Here is a 20,374-nt window from a genome sequence, read left to right as displayed (position 1 = left end):
AATCTATAGTGGTTTCAGTCATACTAGTGTTTGCTGAGGGCAGTTCAGTGGGGGAGATAGGCTGGGAAATGGATGACTACAAAGGAGTAGGAGAGAACTTTCTGGGATGAAAGAAATGTTCTAAACTTTAATTGGGGTTGTCATAACATAAGCATATACATTTTTAAAAACTCATCAAATAGTATATTAGAATACAGCAAAATCTTTAAATGAAACAGAAAAGGCGGCTTGATATGTTAAAAAAAAAGAAATTCCTAATATTTAAGCAAATATAATAAATCTTAAAGAACAATATCAGTCCCCAAAAAGTTGTGTTATTTTAATGTAAAAAGCAGAATTTAAGACAATAAATATCATAAACTCTAAAGGATATTATATATTATATAGAAAAAATCAGTAATATAAAATATAGTTATAAAACATAAAAGATAGCATATATGTACACATATGAATGTATTTAAGAGACAGAACCATGCAAATTAATTAATTAGGGATCTAGAGACTCAGAGGTTTAACACACCTCTCACAGAATGTGATAGATCAAGCAAATAAAGAAAATGAGATACAAGTAGCATTACCAATAGGTTAAACAGCTAATAAACAGAGAAATATATTTCTTTTTAAATTTAATTTTATTTTAATTCCAGTGCTAACATACAGTATAATATTAGTTTCAGGGGTATAATACAGCAATTCAGCAATTCCATACATTAGTCAGCACTCGTCAAGATAAATGTACTCTTAACCCTCTTCCTCTCTCCCCCATCCCCTATATCCACCTCACCTCTGGTAACTAAAGAGTTTGTTTTTTTGTTTCTCTTTTTCTGCCTTGGTTCATTTGTTTGGTTTCTTAATTCCAATGTGAGTGAAATCATATGGTTATCTGTCTTTCTCTCACTGGCTTATTTCGCTTAGCATCACACCTTCCAGGTCCAACCATGTCATTACAAACAGCAAGATTTCATTCTTTCTTATGGCTGAATAATATTGCATTGTATATATACATACCACATCTTCTTTATCCATTCATTGATAGATGGACATTTATTTATGTTGCTTCCATAATTTGGCTATCATAACTTATGCTGCTATAAACAGAGGGTGCCTATATCTCTTCAAATTAGTATTTTTGTATTCTTGGATTAGTACCCAGTAGTGTGATTACTGGATCAAGAATAGTACTATTTTTAATTTTTTAAGGAAACTGCATACGGTTCCAAAGTGGCTGCACCAGTTTACATTCCTATCAACAGAGCAAGAGATTCCTCTTTCTCCACAACACCTGTCTCTTATGTTTTGATTTTAGCCATTCTGATAGGTGTGAAGTGATATCTTACTGTAGTTTTGATTTGCATTTCCCTGAGGATGAGTGGTGTTGAGCATCTTTTCATATATCTGTTGGCCATCTGGGTGTCTTCAGAGAAATGTCTGTTCAAGTCTTCTACCCTTTTTTTAATTGGGTTATTTCTTTTGTAGGTGTTGAGGCATATAAGTTCTTTATACATTTTGGATACTAACCCTTTATCAGATAAGTCATATGCAAATATCTTCCCCCATTCGGTAAGCTGCCTTTCAGTTTCCTTGATTGTTTCCTTCCCCGTGCAGAAGATTTTTATTTTGATGTAGTCCTAATACTTTATTTTTGCTTTTATTTCCCTTGCCTCAGGGGACATACCTAGGAAAATGTTACTATGGTCAAAGCCAGAGAGATTACTGCCTGTTCTCTTTTCTAGAGTTTTTATTAATGGAGGTCTCACATTTAGCTCTTTAAACCATTTTGAGTTTATTTTTGTATATGGTGTAAGGAAGTGGTCCAGTTTCCCTCTTTTGCATGTAGCTGTCCAGTTTTCCCAACACCATTTGTTGAAGAGACTGTCTTTCCCATTGGATATTCTTTCCTGCTTTGTCAAAGATTAACTGACCATATGATTATTGTTTCATATCTGGATTTTCTATTCTGTTCCATTGATCTATGTGTTTATTTTTGTGCCAGTACCATACTGTTTTGATTAAGACAGCTTTAGTATAGCTTTTTTAGTATAACTTGAAGTCTGGAATTGTGATATCTCCAGCTGTGCTTTTCTTTTTCAAAACCGTTTTAGTTAACTGGGATCTTGTGGTTCCATAAAAATTGGGGGATTTTTTGTTCTAGTTCTATGTAAAATGCTATTGGTATTTTGATAGGGATAGCATTAAATCTGTAGATTGCGTTGACATTTTAACAATATTTGTTCTTCCAATCCATAAGCATGGAATGTATTTCTATTTTTTTCTGACATCTTCTTTCTTTAATGTTTCATAGTTTTCAAAGTACAGCTCTTTTACCTCTTTGCTTAAGTTTATTCCTAGGTATCTTGTTGTTTTTAGTGCAATTGTAAGTGAGATTTTCTTGATTTGCCTTTCTATTGCTTCATTATTAGTATATGGAAATGCAATGGATTTCTGTATATTGATTTTGTATCCTGCAAGTCTACTGAATTCATTTACCATTTCTAGTAGTTTTTTTTTTTTTTTAAGATTTTATTTATTTATTTGACAGACAGAGATCACAAGTAGGCAGAGAGGCAGGCAGAGAGAGAGGAAGGCAGAGAGAGAGGAAGGCAAACAGGCTCCCCGCTGAGCAGAGAGCCCGATGCGGGGCTCGATCCCAGGACTCTGGGATCATGACCTGAGCTGAAGGCAGAGGCTTTAACCCACTGAGCCACCCAGGCGCCCCCATTTCTAGTAGTTTTTTGATGGAGTGTTTAGGGTTTTCTATATATAGTATCATGTCATCTGCAAATAGTGAAAGTTTTACTTCTTCCTTACCAATTTGGATGCCTTTTATTCCTTTTTCTTGTCTGATTACTGTGGCTAAGACTTCCAGTACTATGTTACATAAAAGTGGTTAGATCGGACACCCTTGTTTTATTCCTGATCTTAAGGGAAAAGCTCTCAGTTTTTCACCATTGAGTATAATGTTAACTGTGGGTTTTCGTATTATGTTTATTTACTATGTTGAGTTATGTTCCCTCTAAAGCTACTTTGTTGAAGGTTTTTATCATGAATGGATATTGTGCTTTCTTAAATTATGCTTTGTTGGCATCTACTGAATGATCACATGGTTTTTATCCTTTCTCTTATTGATATGATGTATCACATTGATTGTTTTGTGAATATTAAATCACCCTTACATCTCAGGAGTAAATTCCAGTAGATAATGTGAACGATATTTTTTAAAGGTGTTGTTGAATTTAGTTTACTAATGTTTAGTTGAGGACTTTTGCATCTATGCTTATCAGAGATATTGGCCTAGAGTTCTCTTCTTTTTGTAGTCCGTATGTGGTTTTGGAATCAAGTTAATGCTTGCCTCATAGAATGAATTTGGAAGTTTTCCTTCCTCTTCTATTTTTTAGAAAAGTGAGAAAAATAGGTATTAACTCTTCCTTAAATGTTTGGCAGAATTCCCCTCTGAAGCCATCTGGTACTGGTTTTTTGTTTGCTGAGAGTTTTTTGATTACTGATTCAATTTCATTGCTGATAATCAGTCTGTTCAAATTTTCTATTTCTTCCTGCTTCAGTTTTGGTAGTTTATACATTTCTAGGAATTTATCCATTTTTTTTTTCTAGGTTGTCCAATTTGTTGGCATATAAGTTTTCATAACATTCTCTTATAATCCTTTGTATTTCTGTGGTGTTGGCTGCTATTTCACTTCTTTTGTTTCCTATTTTACTTGAATGCTCTTTTTTTTTTTTTTTTTTTTGAAGAGTCTGGATAGAGGTTTTACAATCTTATTGATCTTTTCAAAGAATCAGCTCCTGGTTTCAATGGCCTGTTCTATTGAGATAGAAACTAGAGATACAGTTGAACACACCAACAAAACTAGAAGCTGGTTTTTTGAAAGAATCAATAAGATCGATAAACCACTGGCCAAACTAAACCAAAAGAAAAGGGAGAGGACCCAAATTAATAAAATTATGAATGAAAAGGGAGCAAGCACGACTAACACCACAGAAATAGAAACAATCATCAGAAATTATTATCAACAGTTATATGCCAATAAGTTAAGCTACCTAGAGGAAATGGATGCATTCCTGGAAACCTATAAACTTCCAGAACTGAATCAGGAAGAAATTGGCAACCTGAATAAACCAATACCTAGTAATGAGATTGAAGCAGTAATCAAAAACCTCCCCAGAAACAAAAGCCCAGGACCTGAGGGATTCCCTGGAGAATTCTATCAAACATTCAAAGAAGAAATAATACCTATTCTCCTGAAGCTGTTTCAAAAAACAAAAACAGAAGGAAAACTTCCAGACTCTTTCTATGAAGCCAGCATCACCCTGATCCCCAAACCAGGCAAAGACCCCATCAAAATGGAGAATTTCAGACAAATAGCCCTGATGAATATGGATGCCAAGATTCTCAACAAGATCCTAGCTAATAGGATCCAAGAGTACATTAAAAAGATTATCCACCATGACCAACTGGGATTTATTCCTGGGATGCAAGGGTGATTCAACATTCACAAATCAATCAGTGTGACAGAACAAATCAATAAGAGAAGAGAGAAGAACTACATGGTCCTCTCAAATGATGCAGAAAAGGCATTTGACAAGATACAGCACCCATTCCTGATTAAAACGTTTCAAACTATAGGGGTAGAGGGAATATTCCTGAACTTCATAAAATCTATCTGTGAAAAACCCACAGCGAATATCATTCTCAATGGGGAAAAGCTGACAGCCTTCCCTTTGAGATCAGGAACACGACAAGGATGTCCACTCTCACCACTCTTGTTCAATATAGTACTAGAAGTCCTAGCAACAGCAATTGGACAACAAAAAGAAATAAAAGGTATTCAAATTGGCAAAGAAGTCAAACTCTCTCTCTTTGCAGATGACATAATATTTTTATATGGAAAACCCAAAAGGCTCCACCCCGAAACTACTAGAACTCATACAGCCATTCAGTAATGTAGCAGGATATAAAATCAATGTACAGAAATCAGTTGCTTTCTTGTACACTAACAATGAAAATACAGAAAGGGAAATTAGAGAATCGATTCTATTTACTGTAGCACCAAGAACATAAGATACCTGGGAATAAACCTAACCAAGGAGGTAAAGGATCTGTACTCGAGGAACTACAGAACACTCATGAAAGAAATTGAAGAAGACACACAAAAAAAGGAAGAGCATTCCATGCTCATGGATCAGAAGAATAAACATTGTTAAAATGTCTACACTGCCTAGAGCAATCTGAACTTCCAATGCCATCCCGATCAAAATTCCACCAGCATTTTTCAAACAGCTGGAGCAAACAATCCTAAAATTTGTATGGAACCAGAAAAGACTCTGGAGTGCTAAGGAAATGTTGAAAAAGAAAAACCAAAACTGGGGGCATCACCTTGCCTGATTTCAAGCTTTACTACAAATCTGTGATCACTAACACAGCATGGTACTGGCACAAAAACAGAGACATAGATCAATGGAACAGAGTCGAGAGTCCAGATATGGACCCACACCTCTGTGGTCAACTAATCTTCGACAAAGCAGGAAAAATTACACAATGATTTTTTAGTTTCTATATCATTTGTTTCTACTCTAATCTTTATTGTTTCCTTCCTTCTGCTGGTTTGGGGTTTTGTTTGTTCTTTTTCTAGCTCCTTTATGTGTAACTTTAGGCTGTTAATTGGAGATTTTTCTTGCTTCTCCAGGTAGGGCTGTATTTGTATAAACCTCCCTGTTACAACCGTTCTTGCTGTATCCAAAAGATTCTAGACTGTTGTATTTTCATTTTAATTTGTCTCCGTGTATGTTTTGATCTCTTTGATTTCTTGGTTAACCCATTCATTGTTCTGTAGCATGTTGTGTTGCTTCCATGTATTTGTGCTCTTCCCATATTTTTCCTTGTGGTTTATTTCTAGTTTCATTGCATTGTGGTCAGAAAAGATGCATGGCCTAACTTCAATCTTTTTGAATTTGTTGAGACTTGTTTTGTGCCTTAATATGGATTGCTTCTGGAGAATGTTCCATGTACACTTGAAAAGAATGTGTATTCTCCTGTTTTAGGATGGAATATTCTGAGTATATTTATTAAATCCATCTGGTCCAGTATGTCATTTAAAGCCATGGTTTCCTTATTAGTTTTTTGTTTAGATGATCTGTCCACTAATGTAAGTGGGGTGTTAAAGTCTCCTACTATTACTTTATTACTGTTGATTTGTTCCTTTATATTTGTTATTAACTGTGTTATGTATTTGGGTGCTCCCATGCTGGATGCATAGATATTTACAATTATTATGTCTTCTTTTTGGATTGTGTCCCTTATTATATAGAGTCTTTCTTTGTCTCTTGTTAACAGTTTTTGTTTTAAAGTCTATTTTGTCTGGTAGAAGTATTGCTACCCTGGCTTTCTTTTCACATCCTTCATGAAAAATGTTTCTTCATCCTCTCACTTTTAATCTGCATGTAACTTTACATCTGAAATGAATCTCTGGTAAGCAAACAAGGTCTTGGTTTTTTTTGTTGTGTTTTTTTTTTGTTTTGTTTTGTTTTTTTACCCATTCTGTCACCCTATGTCTTTTGACGGGAGTATTTTATTCATTTACATTCAAAGTAATTATTGACAGGTATATATTTATTGTCATTTTGTTATTTTTGTTTTTGTAGATCTTCTCTGTTCCTTTCTTCCTTTGCCCTCTTCTCTTACCATAAGTTGGATTTCTTTAGTGATATACTTAAATTCCTTCTTTTTATTTTTTTGGATATTATTACTGGTTTTTTATTTGTGGTTACCATTATGTTTATATATAACATCTTCTGCATATAGTAGTCTATGTTAAGTTGATGGTTGCTTAAGTTTGAGTACATTCTTCACTCCTTGCTCCCCTACCTGTGCTTTTGGTATATGGTGTCATACTTTACATCTTTTTATTTTGTGAATCTCTTGACTGATTCTTATAGATATACCTATTTTCACTGCTTTTGTGCTTCTTACCTTTTTTTTTTTTTAAACTCTTACTTATGGTCTTTCCTTTCCACTCGAAGAATCCCTTTTAACACATCTTGTAGGGCTGGTTTAGTGGTCATGAACTCCTTCAGCTTTTGTTTGTCTGGGAAATTCTCTCTCCTTCTATTTTGAATGACAGCCTTGCTAGATAGAGTATTCTTGGCTGCAGATTTTTTTTTCCTTTCAGCACTTTGAATATACCATGCCACTCTCTTCAGTCCTGCAATGTTTCTGCTGAAAAATCTGCTGATAGTCTTAGGGGGTTTCCTTTATATATAACTGTCTTCTTTTCTTTTCTTGCTTTTAAAATTCTCTTTATCACTACTTTTTGCCTTTCTAATTACTATGTGTATTGGTGTAGACCTTCTTGGGTTGAATTTGGGGGAGGAAGGTAACTCTGTGCCTCTGGATCTGGATATCTGTTTCTTTCCCCAGATCAGAAAGTTTTAAACTATTATTTCTTCAAATAACTTTTCTGCCCCCTTCTCTCTCTCTTCTTTAAAGATCCTTATAATGTGAATGTTATTACACTTGATGAAGTCACAGAGTTCCCTAAGTCAATCCTCATTCTGCATAATTTTTTTCTCTCACCTACTCATCTTGATTACTTTCCATTACTCTGTCCTCCAGGTTGCTATTTATTCTTCTGCTTCCACTAGCCTGCCCTTTATTCTGTCTAGTATGTCTTTAATTTCATTTATTGTGTTTCATTTATTTATCTCTGATTGGTTCTTTTTTATGTTTTCTATCTCTTTGTTAAGGGTTTCACTGATGTCCTCCACCCTTTTCTCAGATCCAGTGAGTATCTTCACTATCATTACTTTAAACTCTCTATCAGGCACATTACTTATATTCATTTCATTTAGGTCTTGTACTGTGATTTTGTCCTATTCTTTCATTTGAGACATATTTTTCTGTTTCCTCACTTTATCTAATTCTCTGTGTCTGTTTATGTCTGTTAGAAAAGTCAGTTATGTCTCCTGCTCTTAAAAGCAGTGGGCAGGTCATGCATTTTTAACAAGGTGGTACTGTTCCTTTGCCAGAGGGAGATATGCCTCCTCTACCAAGACAGGGCTGGCTGGGGCCACTCTGCAAAGCCTGCACCGGTAGGGTGCACAGTGCATGCAAGTTGTGTGTACCAGTCCTCTTGCACAAGGGACACAGGGCTTCCAAGGCCAAGGCAGCAAGAGATGTTCTAAAAGCACATATAGGTGGGCATGCCCTTTGTGGGAAGTGACTGGCCTCAGTGACTGCAGTGGCACTAGATAACACATCAGTGTAAATAACCTCAAAGACTGGCAGAACAAACTCCACAATTTAATATAGAGAAGAGACCACATCAAAGAGGATGGGAAGGGCAGAGATGCAGTGGGGAGGTAATCAGACTCGTGGGCCATCTGCAGGTGGGAGCCACAGGCACAGAGAGGGGAAAGAGAGGGGAGCCCACACAGGGAAGACAAACCACCAGAGTATTTGGCTTTGATAACCAGAGGGGGCAAATTTTGTGAGTTCTTACAACCAGGGGGGCTTAAAGCCTCAAACTTTAAATATCAGAGGGCAAAAAGAAACTGAGTCCACACCCTTAAAGAGACAGCACATCAAATAGACCCTAGAGTTACAGTATAGAAGCAGCAGCTTGAAAAATGCCTGGGACATATAGAAGGAAGAGTTATTTACTAATTGCAGAATGTGTCCCAGAGGGACAGATTTACCTGGGAGACTCCTCCAGGAAAAGGAACTGCCAGGTGCCATTTCCCTCCCCGACCTTTAGCATAAATATGGTCACCCATGGCACCAGTATTCACTTTTAACTTGCTTACATCACGCCCCATCCTTTCCAGCCAGGCCTGCCTCAGTCCCAGCAGCTGTAGGTCCCCTGCCCTAGAACACCAGTGCAAAGCTGGCCAACACCACACCCACCAACTGCAGGTTATCTAGTTGTATCTGTGGGGCAGGGTGAGCTTGTGGTCCTCCTACTCTACCACTTTTCCCAGAAGTCAAAATATATTCTTTTTGAGAATAAAACATTCCACAAGATTGTACTAGGAAATATGTAAAGCCTAAATAAATTATGCATAATTAATTTCATACAGTTCAAACAGAATGTATTCTTTGACACTAATGCAACAAAATCAGAAATCAATAACAAGGGATCACCAAAATAAGCTAGAAACTTATGGGGGGAGAAAAACTACAACATAAATCTTAGGTTAAAAAGGACTTTTCAAGGAAAATATGTGATATGGAGAACTGAAGGACAAGAGAGCACTATATATCAAAACTTGTGAAAAACAGGAAACTTACATATCGAATGCTTTTATCATAAAATAAAACTCAAAACAGTAAGTTCAAACATCAACACAGAACCTATGAAAAGAACAACAGAGTAGGCCCCCCCCAAAAAAAGCCATCCTGATCCCTCAGAAAAAAACAAGAAGGAAGAACATAAAACGGAAATAATAGTAACTAATGGAATAAGCAATAAGAACAAAAGATTAATAAAACTAAAATTGGCTCTTACAAAGATTAAAATGATAAAATTCTGGTAAGACTTACCAATGGCAATAAAAAAATCTATAAATAAACAAGTTCATACAAAAAAAAAGAGAGATAACTCTAGAGATTTTTAAAATCACAAAAGAATGTTCTAAATGAACCTATGCTAATAAATATGAAAGGACGGACAAAATGGGATACATTTTTGAAAAACTATCATAATTAGCACAAAAAGAAATTTAAAATATTGAAATCCACATAATCTCTACAAACATAAAATAATTTTAAAAACTGTATTTTCCCACCTCTAGTTGAACCAAGCTTAGTTATTTTAAAAGACGAGTTCTGTTAAACTTTTAAGAAACTCCCAGAGAAGCTGGGTGGCACATTTGATTGGGTGTCCTGACTCTTGGTTTTGGCTCAAGTTGTAATTTCACAGTGGTAGAATCCATCTCCACCTTGGAAAGCAGAGTCTGGCTGAGTTTTTGGTAGAATCCATCTCCACCTTGGAAAGCAGAGTCTGGCTGAGTTTTTCTCTCCTTCTCCCTCTGCCTCTCCCACCCTCCCCCGCATGCACACTTGTTTTCTCTCTCTGGAATAAATAAATAAATCTTAAAAAAAGAGAAAGAAACAGAAAATCCCTATTTTATACAAGTTACTGTGAAAAAAAAAAGGAACTCTGCCTGATTTACATTAGAAATTTGAATGAAATGTATTGCAAAAGTAAATCTTAACTCTAAAAAAAGATTAAAGCAAATCAAGAAAATATAGGCTCACTTTACTTGTGAACTTAGGTATAAGAATTCTAAATAAAATATTATGTAACTAAATCCAATAGAACATTAAAAATAATTCTAAGGATTCAAGGTTTAACATGAGAAAATCTATCCAGGTATTTGGCATATCCCTGGGAAAAAAAAACAGGAAAACATGTCATTATTTTAATAAATACAGAAAATATTCAATAAAGCTCAGCATATATTTATAGTTTCTTTTTAAAGGTAACTCAAAAATAGGAATAGATGGGAATGTTTTTAACATAACAAAGGCAATCTACCCCCCAAAAGTAGATCGAATTACAAAAGCAATAGGGGAAGTTTTAGAAATACTGCCATGAAAGCCAAGAATAAGTCAAGGATGGCCTGTTATTATTTACTAAAAAACGTAAAAACAAAAGAAGTCCTCACAAATACAATAAGACAAAGAAGTAATAATAGGTATTTGTAGATGTAGAGATATTAACTCTATACAGGACTCCCACAAAAAAATCAATAGGCATATAATTAACATTAGGGTTCAGTAATGTTGCCATTCATGAGGTCAATTTACAAAAATTTATCTTTATGTCAGCAATAACCAATAGGAAAATATCATATTATGGAACAAAACTCCTAAAATGGCTAGAAAACTTGAATTATTTACAGTAAAAAATATATAAACTCTGATCAAGGACATAAAAGAAATCCAGAATGGAAGAAAAGGTGTTCAAAGGTGAGTTGATTGAACAGTCAGATAAGTTAATTTTTTCTGGATTAATATAAAGTTTTGTTGCAAAATCAAAGTCATTTCCAGACACTGCTGGTGGGAATGTAAAATCCTATAACACTTTTTCCATCTGTTTGGCAATTTTTTAAGAAAGTTACACATACATCCACCATATGACCTATGCATTCCACTCTAGTTGTTTACTCAAGAGAAATTAAAGCCTATGTACATACAGAGACTTTACTTATAAAAGCCAAAACTTTAAAACAATGGAGATGTCCTTTAACAGGTGGTTGTTCTTCAGCTTGTGATATATCTATGCAAATGAATATTACCCAGCAATAAAAAAAAAGAATCAACTACTAATATACACAATGAGGAGAAGTTCCAAAATAATTTTGCTAAGTGATAGAGCCCATCAAAACAAAGTACATACTGGACTTCTTTTACATCTTTTCCCCTCTTTTCCATTTTTCTAAAACTCTGAAAAACACAAACTAACTGATAGGGATAGAAAACAGATCAGTGATTGCCTGAAAGTTGGAGGGGTAGCAGGGGGTGGGGACAGTGATAATAATGGCATACAAAGAAACGCTGAGGAAAGATGGATACATTTATTATTTTGATTGGGGTCACGGTTATATACAACCCTATATACAAACCCTTGATCCAACTGTGTACTTTAAATATGTGCAGCTATTTTATGTCAATTATATCTCAATGCAGCTTTAAAATAAAAAATCATAGCTAGGTTTTTTTGCAGGCAAACTTGACAAAGTAATTTTAAAACTTATAGGGAATATTTGAGGCAAAAAAAGAGATTCATCCTACCAGATATTAAGACACCTTTAAAGTTATTATAATAAATACACTATTGACACAAGAACAGATTAATACAAAATTAAACTCAATAAATACCTCAGAAATATATAATTCAACTTTCTGTATAAAGGATGTGGCATCACAAAGAGTGGATGATTCACTATGTGCTGTTGTGGAAACTGGCTTACTATGTGGAGGAAAGTAAAATTGCATCTCTGGTAATTAATGGTGAGCTCTAACCAAATTAAAAACAAATGTGGAAGAAAAGACCATGAAAAAAATGGCAGATAATATAGAATAAATCCTTATCTTGGTAAGAAGAAGGGCTATTAAAACAAAATCCTCAAAAAATAAATCATTAGGGAAAAATCAACATACTAAAATACATAAAAATTAAGACAAAGAACAGAAATCATTGACAGATGGAGGGAAGATAGTTATATCTTCCAAAACCATGTTAAGATTGATTTGGAATATACAAGAAACTTCTATCCATTAGTAAGAAAGTCAAGAAATTATTCTAAAAGGGCAGAAGTCTAATCTGACTGGTTGACAAATATCAGAACTTCATATTCGATCAGAGAAATTCACACCAGAAACAACAAAATTTACCACTTTACACTGAACAGATTTGCAAGAGCCATACAATCAGACAATACATAGTGTTGGCAAGAGTATGGATGCTGCTGAAGAAAGCTCATACTCTGTGGTATAACATAAACTAGAACCACCATTCAGTTCTCAGTGAAATGTCTATGCAAATGCCCGGTGACTCAACTATCTTCTTCCTGGATATACTCTTACGACACTCTCACAGGCTCATAGGAAGACATTTATGAAGATCTGTACGTCACACTGTTGTTTATGGTAACAAGTTGGTAGGAGCAATCTCTGTACACTCATCAGTAGGTGAAATAATAAATTGGAGAAGACGGATGAATAATATAAAATATTATGTAGCAGCTAGGAGCACTGAATTCCAGGGATATAGGACAACATGGATAGATGTTAAAATGTAGCCTTGATTATGAAAAAAAAATAAAAAATATATGAAGTAACAACATGTATTAACTGAAAACCTATTACTTTCAGCAAAGAGCATTATATATTCTTCCAGGATATGTTCATGTCCAAGAATATATATGCTAGAACAGCTGCTGATGGTAGAAAGGTGGGAATAAGAGTAGATTTCATGAATGACTGAATGAGGGAGGAAAAGTAGTATTTTAAGAGAGAAGCTTCACACAGACGGATGGACACAGTGTGTCAGGAACTAAAGAGTCTAATTAGCTCAGCTTTCTCTGCATCTGAAGTCCAAATAAATAAGAAAATCATCTATATTCTGCATCAGTGGTCCTCATGTGAATGAGTAGATATAACAGTAACAGCTCTTGATACCTTTCCTTTAGTTAATGTGTTAATTTGGGAAAGCAATTTCTAAAAAATAGTCTTACAAAATACTTGACACAGGAAAATATTTTTCTTTTAAGATTTTATTTATTTATTTAGAGAGAGAGAGAGAACACAAGCAGGGGGAGCAGTAGGTAGAAGGAGAAGCAGGCTCCCCACTGAGTGGGGAACCTGATAACAGGACTCAATCCCAGGACCCTGGGCTCATGACCTGCTCCAAAGGCAGATGCTTAACCAACTGAGCCACCCAGGCATCCTCAGAAAAACATCCTTAAGTTTTACGAAGGCAAGGACCATGACTGTTTTCTGTAGCCTTTTTACCTCCTGAGAGCTCACTGACTGGCATAATAGTTAAGTGATTTATAAATATAGGGAAATGATGAACAGAACAAAAAGAAATGTACCTGAGTGCTTTATGTGAGGTGTAGTTATAGACTTCAGAAAGAACTCAGCTTGTTGAACATTGAAACCTGGGAAGTTTCCAGAGATTCCTATCTCCTGGGAGACTTAGGAAATAGGAGATAGCTTGGGTCAAATTGTTCTTGACACCTGTCCTTGACAGACAATGTGGGATTAACCACAATTGCAGACACATTTGCACACACACACACAGACACACTATGCCCCACTGCCCTGTTTTTGTTTGTTATTGTTGTTCTTTTGGCATTCGTTTGTTTTCTCTAAAGGAGCTTAATCCAGATCTTAATGTGAATGGTGTCATGCCAGTTCTACTACATCTGGCGCCTTTATCCACCCAGAGTAAATGCTAAAACGTTGTTCCCTGGGGCATTTCTGGTGTGAGGAGTCGCGGTGAGAAGGCTGGGGAAGACCCTGCCTCTGGGTTCCTTGAAACAGAGACCCAGCCTTACCATTTCTTTTCTATTCTCTCAAAGGCACCTAAGCCAGACTTCCACACACAGCTGATGCTCCAAAAATGTTCTGAACATTTTTGAAACATGAGGAACGGCAACTGATGTTTACTACATGAACCTGATGTGGACTACAAAACTATTACCCCCACTGGGCAAACTGTGATGATCCAATGTGTGTGGACAGCACCCAGCCTGCTTCTGGGGCCTGTGGCAGGACTGTTTTGTCAACTCAGCAAAGTATAGCGGCCCATAGGCATACGTAGTAATGAAATATATGCATGTTAAAAAGAACAGGTAAAGATCAATAGGATAGGCGAGAGTGTTCAGTGTTTAGAGAATGTAAGAAAGCATGAATCTATGAGCTGAAAAATCTAGGCTCCAGCCTAGTGGTACCACTTCAAGAGTGTGACCTGGGGCAGACCATATCATCTCTCCAAAGCTCAGTTTCATCTTTTAAAATAGCTATATAGGGGCGCCTGGGTGGCTCAGTGGGTTAAAGCCTCTGCCTTTGGCTCGGGTCATGATCTCAGGATTCTGGGATCGAGCCCTGCATCGGGCTCTCTGCTCAGCGGGAAGCCTGCTTCCCCCTCTCTCTCTGCCTGCCTCTCTGCCTGCTTGTGATCTCTGTCTGTCAAATAAGTAAATAAAATCTTAAAAAATAAATAAAAATAAAATAGCTATATAACACAAACAAATATCGAGCAATTTAATGCAATGCATAATGTTTAATTAAATTATAAAGCTTATGATCAGATCTGTGGGAGGTCACATTTTTGCTCTAAGTCTGCTTCATCTTCAAAATAAGTATACTATGTATAAATACACTCATACTTCCTCTCACCAGACTCTTAAAAGTACCCTGAACTCTAGTATAATATCCAGTATTTAATTAATTTTATAGAGTCGACAAAGCAGTTTCATGTTAACTATCTAGTTTTAATCCTGAAAACTTCACTATGGGGCAAATAGTATTATTCTCATTTTTCTATTCCTCGTTTTCCACTAGATTTTAACTTCCATGGGAGCCCGGACTTTGTCTTCTGTATTACTGTATCCCCAGAACTAATCTTCTACCTGAAACATTGTGGGCACTTAGGTTAAACAAAAAATTAAAAATTAAGGCTCAGAAACTGTGATTTGCTCAACATGGGACGGTCAGGAAGAGCTTTTTTACTTGACATATTACAGTACAGAATAATATTACAGTTGAATGCCTTGTATAAGGAACTAAAAAATAAAACTATCTCATTTATTCTACCTGAAACTGATTTGGATAATCTACAACCAAATAGCAAGCAGATAATTCTAAAGGATCTATTAATATTTGCTAATGAAATCACTTTGGGAAGTATACACAGAAAAGAATAAGGTTTATCCAGAGATCTTTTTTCCTCTCTAAAATATATTTAAAAGACATGGTTCCCAGACTTAATAAACAAGGCTATCATTTTAACAGTGTTTTAAAAGTTTAAGGTTGGGTGCCTGGGTAGCTCAGTGGGTTAAGCCCCTGCCTTCGGCTCAGGTCACGATCTCAGGGTCCTGGGATCCAGCCCTGCATCAGGATCTCTGCTCAGCGGGGAGCCTGCTTCCCCCACCCCCCGCCTGCCTCTCTGCCTACTTGTGATCTCTCTCTCTATCAAATAAATAAATAAAATCTTGATAAATAAAAGTTTAAGTTTTTATTAAAAACAAAAACTCTGAGCTCCCCTTAGGAGACAATGAATAGAAAGAAAGTAGCAAAATGTGGCACTGCAGGCTGAGTCCAGATATGTCCTTAAAAAGTAGCTGGGAAGCAACAGATTGCAAAATATGCGGAGGAAATTTACCAGAGTTTTAATTTTAAAGCTAAAAGCAGCTTGTGAATAACCTACAAGTAATTTTCTTTTTTTTTTTTTTTAAAGATTTTATTTATTTATTTGACAGAGATCACAGGTAGGCAAAGAGGCAGGCAGAGAGAGAGGAAGGGAAGCAGGCTCCCTGCTGGGCAGAGAGCCCCATGTGGGGCTGGATCACAGGACCGCGGGATCAGGACCTGAGCCGAAGGCAGAGTCTTTAACCCATTGAGCCACCCAGGCGCCCCTACGAGTAACCTTTTTGTAGATTGCCAAAGCTAGTACTTGTTTTGTAAATATCTTAAGAATAAAAAGAGGAAACCAGAATAAAGTTAGTTATCATTGCACAGGTTGAATAAGAGTTAATATAGTATGCCTAAATATTATATTTTTATTTAAAAATTGCTACAGCTTTTCTCTGTGTGTATATCGTCTCTTACCAACATATCCAATTTGCTGGAACATATTAATGAATAGTCTAATTTTCCAAAAACTAACTGGGCTCATTCACGTTTTCAGGTTAGTTCGCTTCTCAGTTCCCTCACTGAGGGCTCAGTTAACCACAGTGCAGTGGCTCCTTTGTCCGCCTGGTGGAAATGCCTGGAATTGCAGGAATAGTTTCAGAGACACAAACCTCTCTAATACGTAGCTAAAGGAAACCCAGATGTCCATTAATGTGTTTAACAATTATTATGTACTAAAAAACATGAGATGTTAGAACATAAAGATGGATTTCACTGGCAACAAAGATGTAAAAACTTTAAAAGTACAAACCATAAGAGACTTAATCATAGGAAACAAAGTGAGTGTTGTTTGAGGGGAGGTGGGGTTGGGAGGTTGGGGATAACTGGCTGATGGGCATTAAGGAGGGCACGTGATATAATGAGCCCTGGGTGTTATATAAGACTGATAAATCACTGACCTCTACCTCTGAAACTAATAATATAATATGAGTTAATTAATTGAATTTAAATAGTAAATAATACATTTTTTATTTTAAAAATTGATTTAAGGGACGCCTGGGTGGCTCAGTTGGTTAAGCAGCTGCCTTCGGCTCAGGTCATGATCCCAGCGTCCTGGGATCGAGTCCCACATCAGGCTCCTTGCTCCGCGGGGAGCCTGCTTCTCCCTCTGCCTCTGCCTACCACTCTGTCTGCCTGTGCTTGCTCGCTCTCTCTCTAACAAATAAATAAAAAAATTATAAAAAAAATAAATAAAAATAAAAATAAAAATTGATTTAAAAAAGTACATTATATACTGATGTAGCCATGGATTTAAAATCAACTGTGAAGTGCCTAGCATATCACTCTTAATTACTGAATTCAAAGTACACTAATTAATGCTTGCGTATCTATCAGCATGTTAATTAAGGTCTTATGTCCGTTTATGTGCTGCTGAAGTGAGCACTAAGGCCTTATGTCTGAAAAGAAGATTTCATGAGATGAATTTAGCCCAATACACTTCTCACAAAGATCTCTTGTCTACTCCTGGTTGTGTCAGGCCAGTTTGCATACCGGTTGCAACTGAGAGTTACATAAAGGAAAAAAAAGCAGAAGAAATAAAATTATGTGTTGTGATGAGCAATTTAACACAGGATGAGCATTATTCATTTTTCTTGGATACTGCTCAATTTCACCACTCCTCAGGGGAGGAAAAACCCAAATTTTTTTATTTTGCAACAACATAATCTAAAGCACTCTAACCTGTGAACTGCAATGCTTTTTTAAAAACCTGTTGAAAACTATGATTTTGCTGACTCGTTCAAAACGGTTGCAAATGCATAGTCTATAATTTAGGGCCTGAGCAAATTAAGACTATTTCCTGGCCTGCCCAAGGCCACAGAAGTTGCTCTAATAGGCTCTGGAGCCAGTTTGCAAGGAGACTAGTGAATGCATGAAAGCTTTCTTAAAACGCACGTTTTCTTTTTGTTTGTTTCTATATCACTCAGGGATACAGAGTGAACCAAGAGCCCATACACAGAACTTCATCTCTTGATTAAGATGCAAACGCTTGATTCTGAGATGCTGTTCTCTTAGGACCCAACTCTGCTCTTGAAATAGGAGGCACTGATGTGCTTGTCTCTGTGTAACCTGCCTTCTAACGAAGGGGATAAAATGGCCACACCAGAAATCCACTTTCCAAGCAGTCTATATGAAAAGTCCCAGGCAAACATATCCAGGAAGAACATAGAGACATAGAGAAGATTGAGATCCATATTCATTCATTCAGGATTTTTTTTAATGTTTTACTTGAACATTTACTGAGCATATACCAGGTACCAGAAAGTTGGTCAGTTCTCGGGATACAATGAGGATGAAAACTGCACTCCAAGAGTGACCGTCTAGCAACTGAAAGCCTAAGTTTTATTCTTACTGAGCTTGTTAACACAGACTGCAGATCCTTTCAGATCTGCCCTCTGAAGCACACTTTCTAGGAAATCCTTTGCTTGGCTTCGAAGGGGCATATAAAAATTAATCAGTGGGAGAATCTCACTTGGAGAAAGGATTTCATTCATTGGATCCTATTCACTGCCCATCTTTACAGAACAGGAATAGAGGGGAGGCATTAAAAGAAAAACAGGGAGTGCATAGAGAAAATTCCCCCTCAAAATGGCATAAAGGGGAAGAATGGACTTGAGAAACTGTTCTTGTCTCAGGGCAAAGTGATTCCACTTCACGAGACAAATCTCCAGGGTACACGTGCTCCAGTTGCCTCAGTACTTGGCGAAGGTTTTAACCCTGCAAAACACCTCTTAGAGCTGAATGAGGTCCCCAGGTAAAAATGGTGAGTCCCAGCCAATGGATGAAAAAAAGGAAAAAAAAATTAAAAGGAAGGAATTAAAATGTAGTGAAGTGAAAAAGGAAATGAGGAGAGTGGAAGGCAAGAATAAAAGGAAAAAAGAGCTCAAAAGACAATTTAGAGAATGGCCATTTGGACGAAAGGAAAGGAAGAGGTCACAAGTGAAAGAATGATGAAGTACTAAGCTTGACGGTCTAGATGCTGGGCCAATCCACATTCAGATCACCATCCTGCGGTTTATTCTTCTCGCAGTATTGATTTTCTGTTGTTGAGATCAGTCTGAACATAAATGAGATATCCTTGGGCTTTAAAAATTCACCAGAGAAATATCATCTCCTCTCTGAAGCCCTCTCCAACCTCCAAGGGAAAAGCATGGTTCACTTTGTGTTCTTATAGCACTGAGCTCAGATCTGCTAGAAGACAGAATTTCTCCTATTGTCCCGTTGTTCCTATTGTAACTAGAGTATATACCTGGGGAGGGAGAAGGTCTCAGGTACCCAAATCCTCAATCCAGGGAATCACTAGGAATCAGAAGCAGACACCACACACCTCTCATGAGAGGCCCCAGAACTGACCGAACACAGTCATCAGCACCACCCAATGAATCTAAGGGGAACTTGTAAAGTATTCGATATTCACGAAGAGAAGATATCACCCACCCCCAGAAGACAGGAGGATGAAGTCCTCAAAGAACCACTCTTGAAGTTTGGTGATGCTTATAGGAATTTTGTTTCCTGTATTTTGTTTGAATTTTGTTTGAATATAATACCCTGACGTTGTACCACTGGAATGGGGGAAGAGAGAGAAAAAGGAAAGATGGAATGGAAAAGGATTGCTAGGGGAAGGGGGCACAAATAGCATGGTTTGGCATTCTCAGAAGTTACAGACAATCAGTCCTATGGGGCCTGGAAGACCCAGCAGTCGGCATTTCTGGGAAAATGAGGTTGAAAATAGTCTTTCTGGGGGTGCCTGGGTGGCTCAGTTGGTTGGGCCACTGCCTTCGGCTCGCATCATGATCCCGGCTGGGATCGAGTCCCTCGTCGGGCTCCCAGCTCTGTGGGGAGTCTGTTTCTCCCTCTGACCTTCTCCCCTCTCATGCTCTCTCTCACTCTCTCTCTCAAATAAATAAATAAAATCTTAAAAAAAAAATAGTCTTTCTGGGATACCAGAAAGAGGCAAGTGTTGGGGGGCAAATAAGGACATGCAATAAAGGAATGCAGTGGAATTATACCACCTAGGTCCTCAAAAGGGACCAGCTGATTCACAATATAGAGTTGTAGGAGCTAAAGTGGCACATCCGCACCACTCCTTTTCCCATTGAGCCCAGAGAACATCGACTAGAAGACTACTCTCCTCCCATCAATGAAGGGAAGAATGGCAGCCTTGCCCTGCTGACTGATGAAAGGTTTTTCCCTGTTCCTCTTCTGCAGCCCACCAGGGGAACAAGAGCACCGAAGCAGAAATGTGCAGGTGTCAGAACCAGACTGCACGTGTCTCTACTTCATGTTGCTGGAACCACAGCTCAAGTCTGCACTGGCCTGGGAGGTAGGGAGCTTTAACTCAGATAGATGATGATTGTTCTAAAATGCACAGGGCTGAGTATTAAACATCACACATAACTGTTCTGATAACTTAAAGAGGATGCCAAGAGAATCGCCAATTGG

The sequence above is a fragment of the Martes martes genome, assembly GCF_963455335.1.
Source record: "Martes martes genome assembly, chromosome: 6".
In the NCBI taxonomy this organism is placed as follows: Eukaryota; Metazoa; Chordata; class Mammalia; order Carnivora; family Mustelidae; genus Martes; species Martes martes.
The sequence above is the reverse complement of the archived record's forward strand: the minus strand, read 5'-3'. Positions refer to the sequence as shown.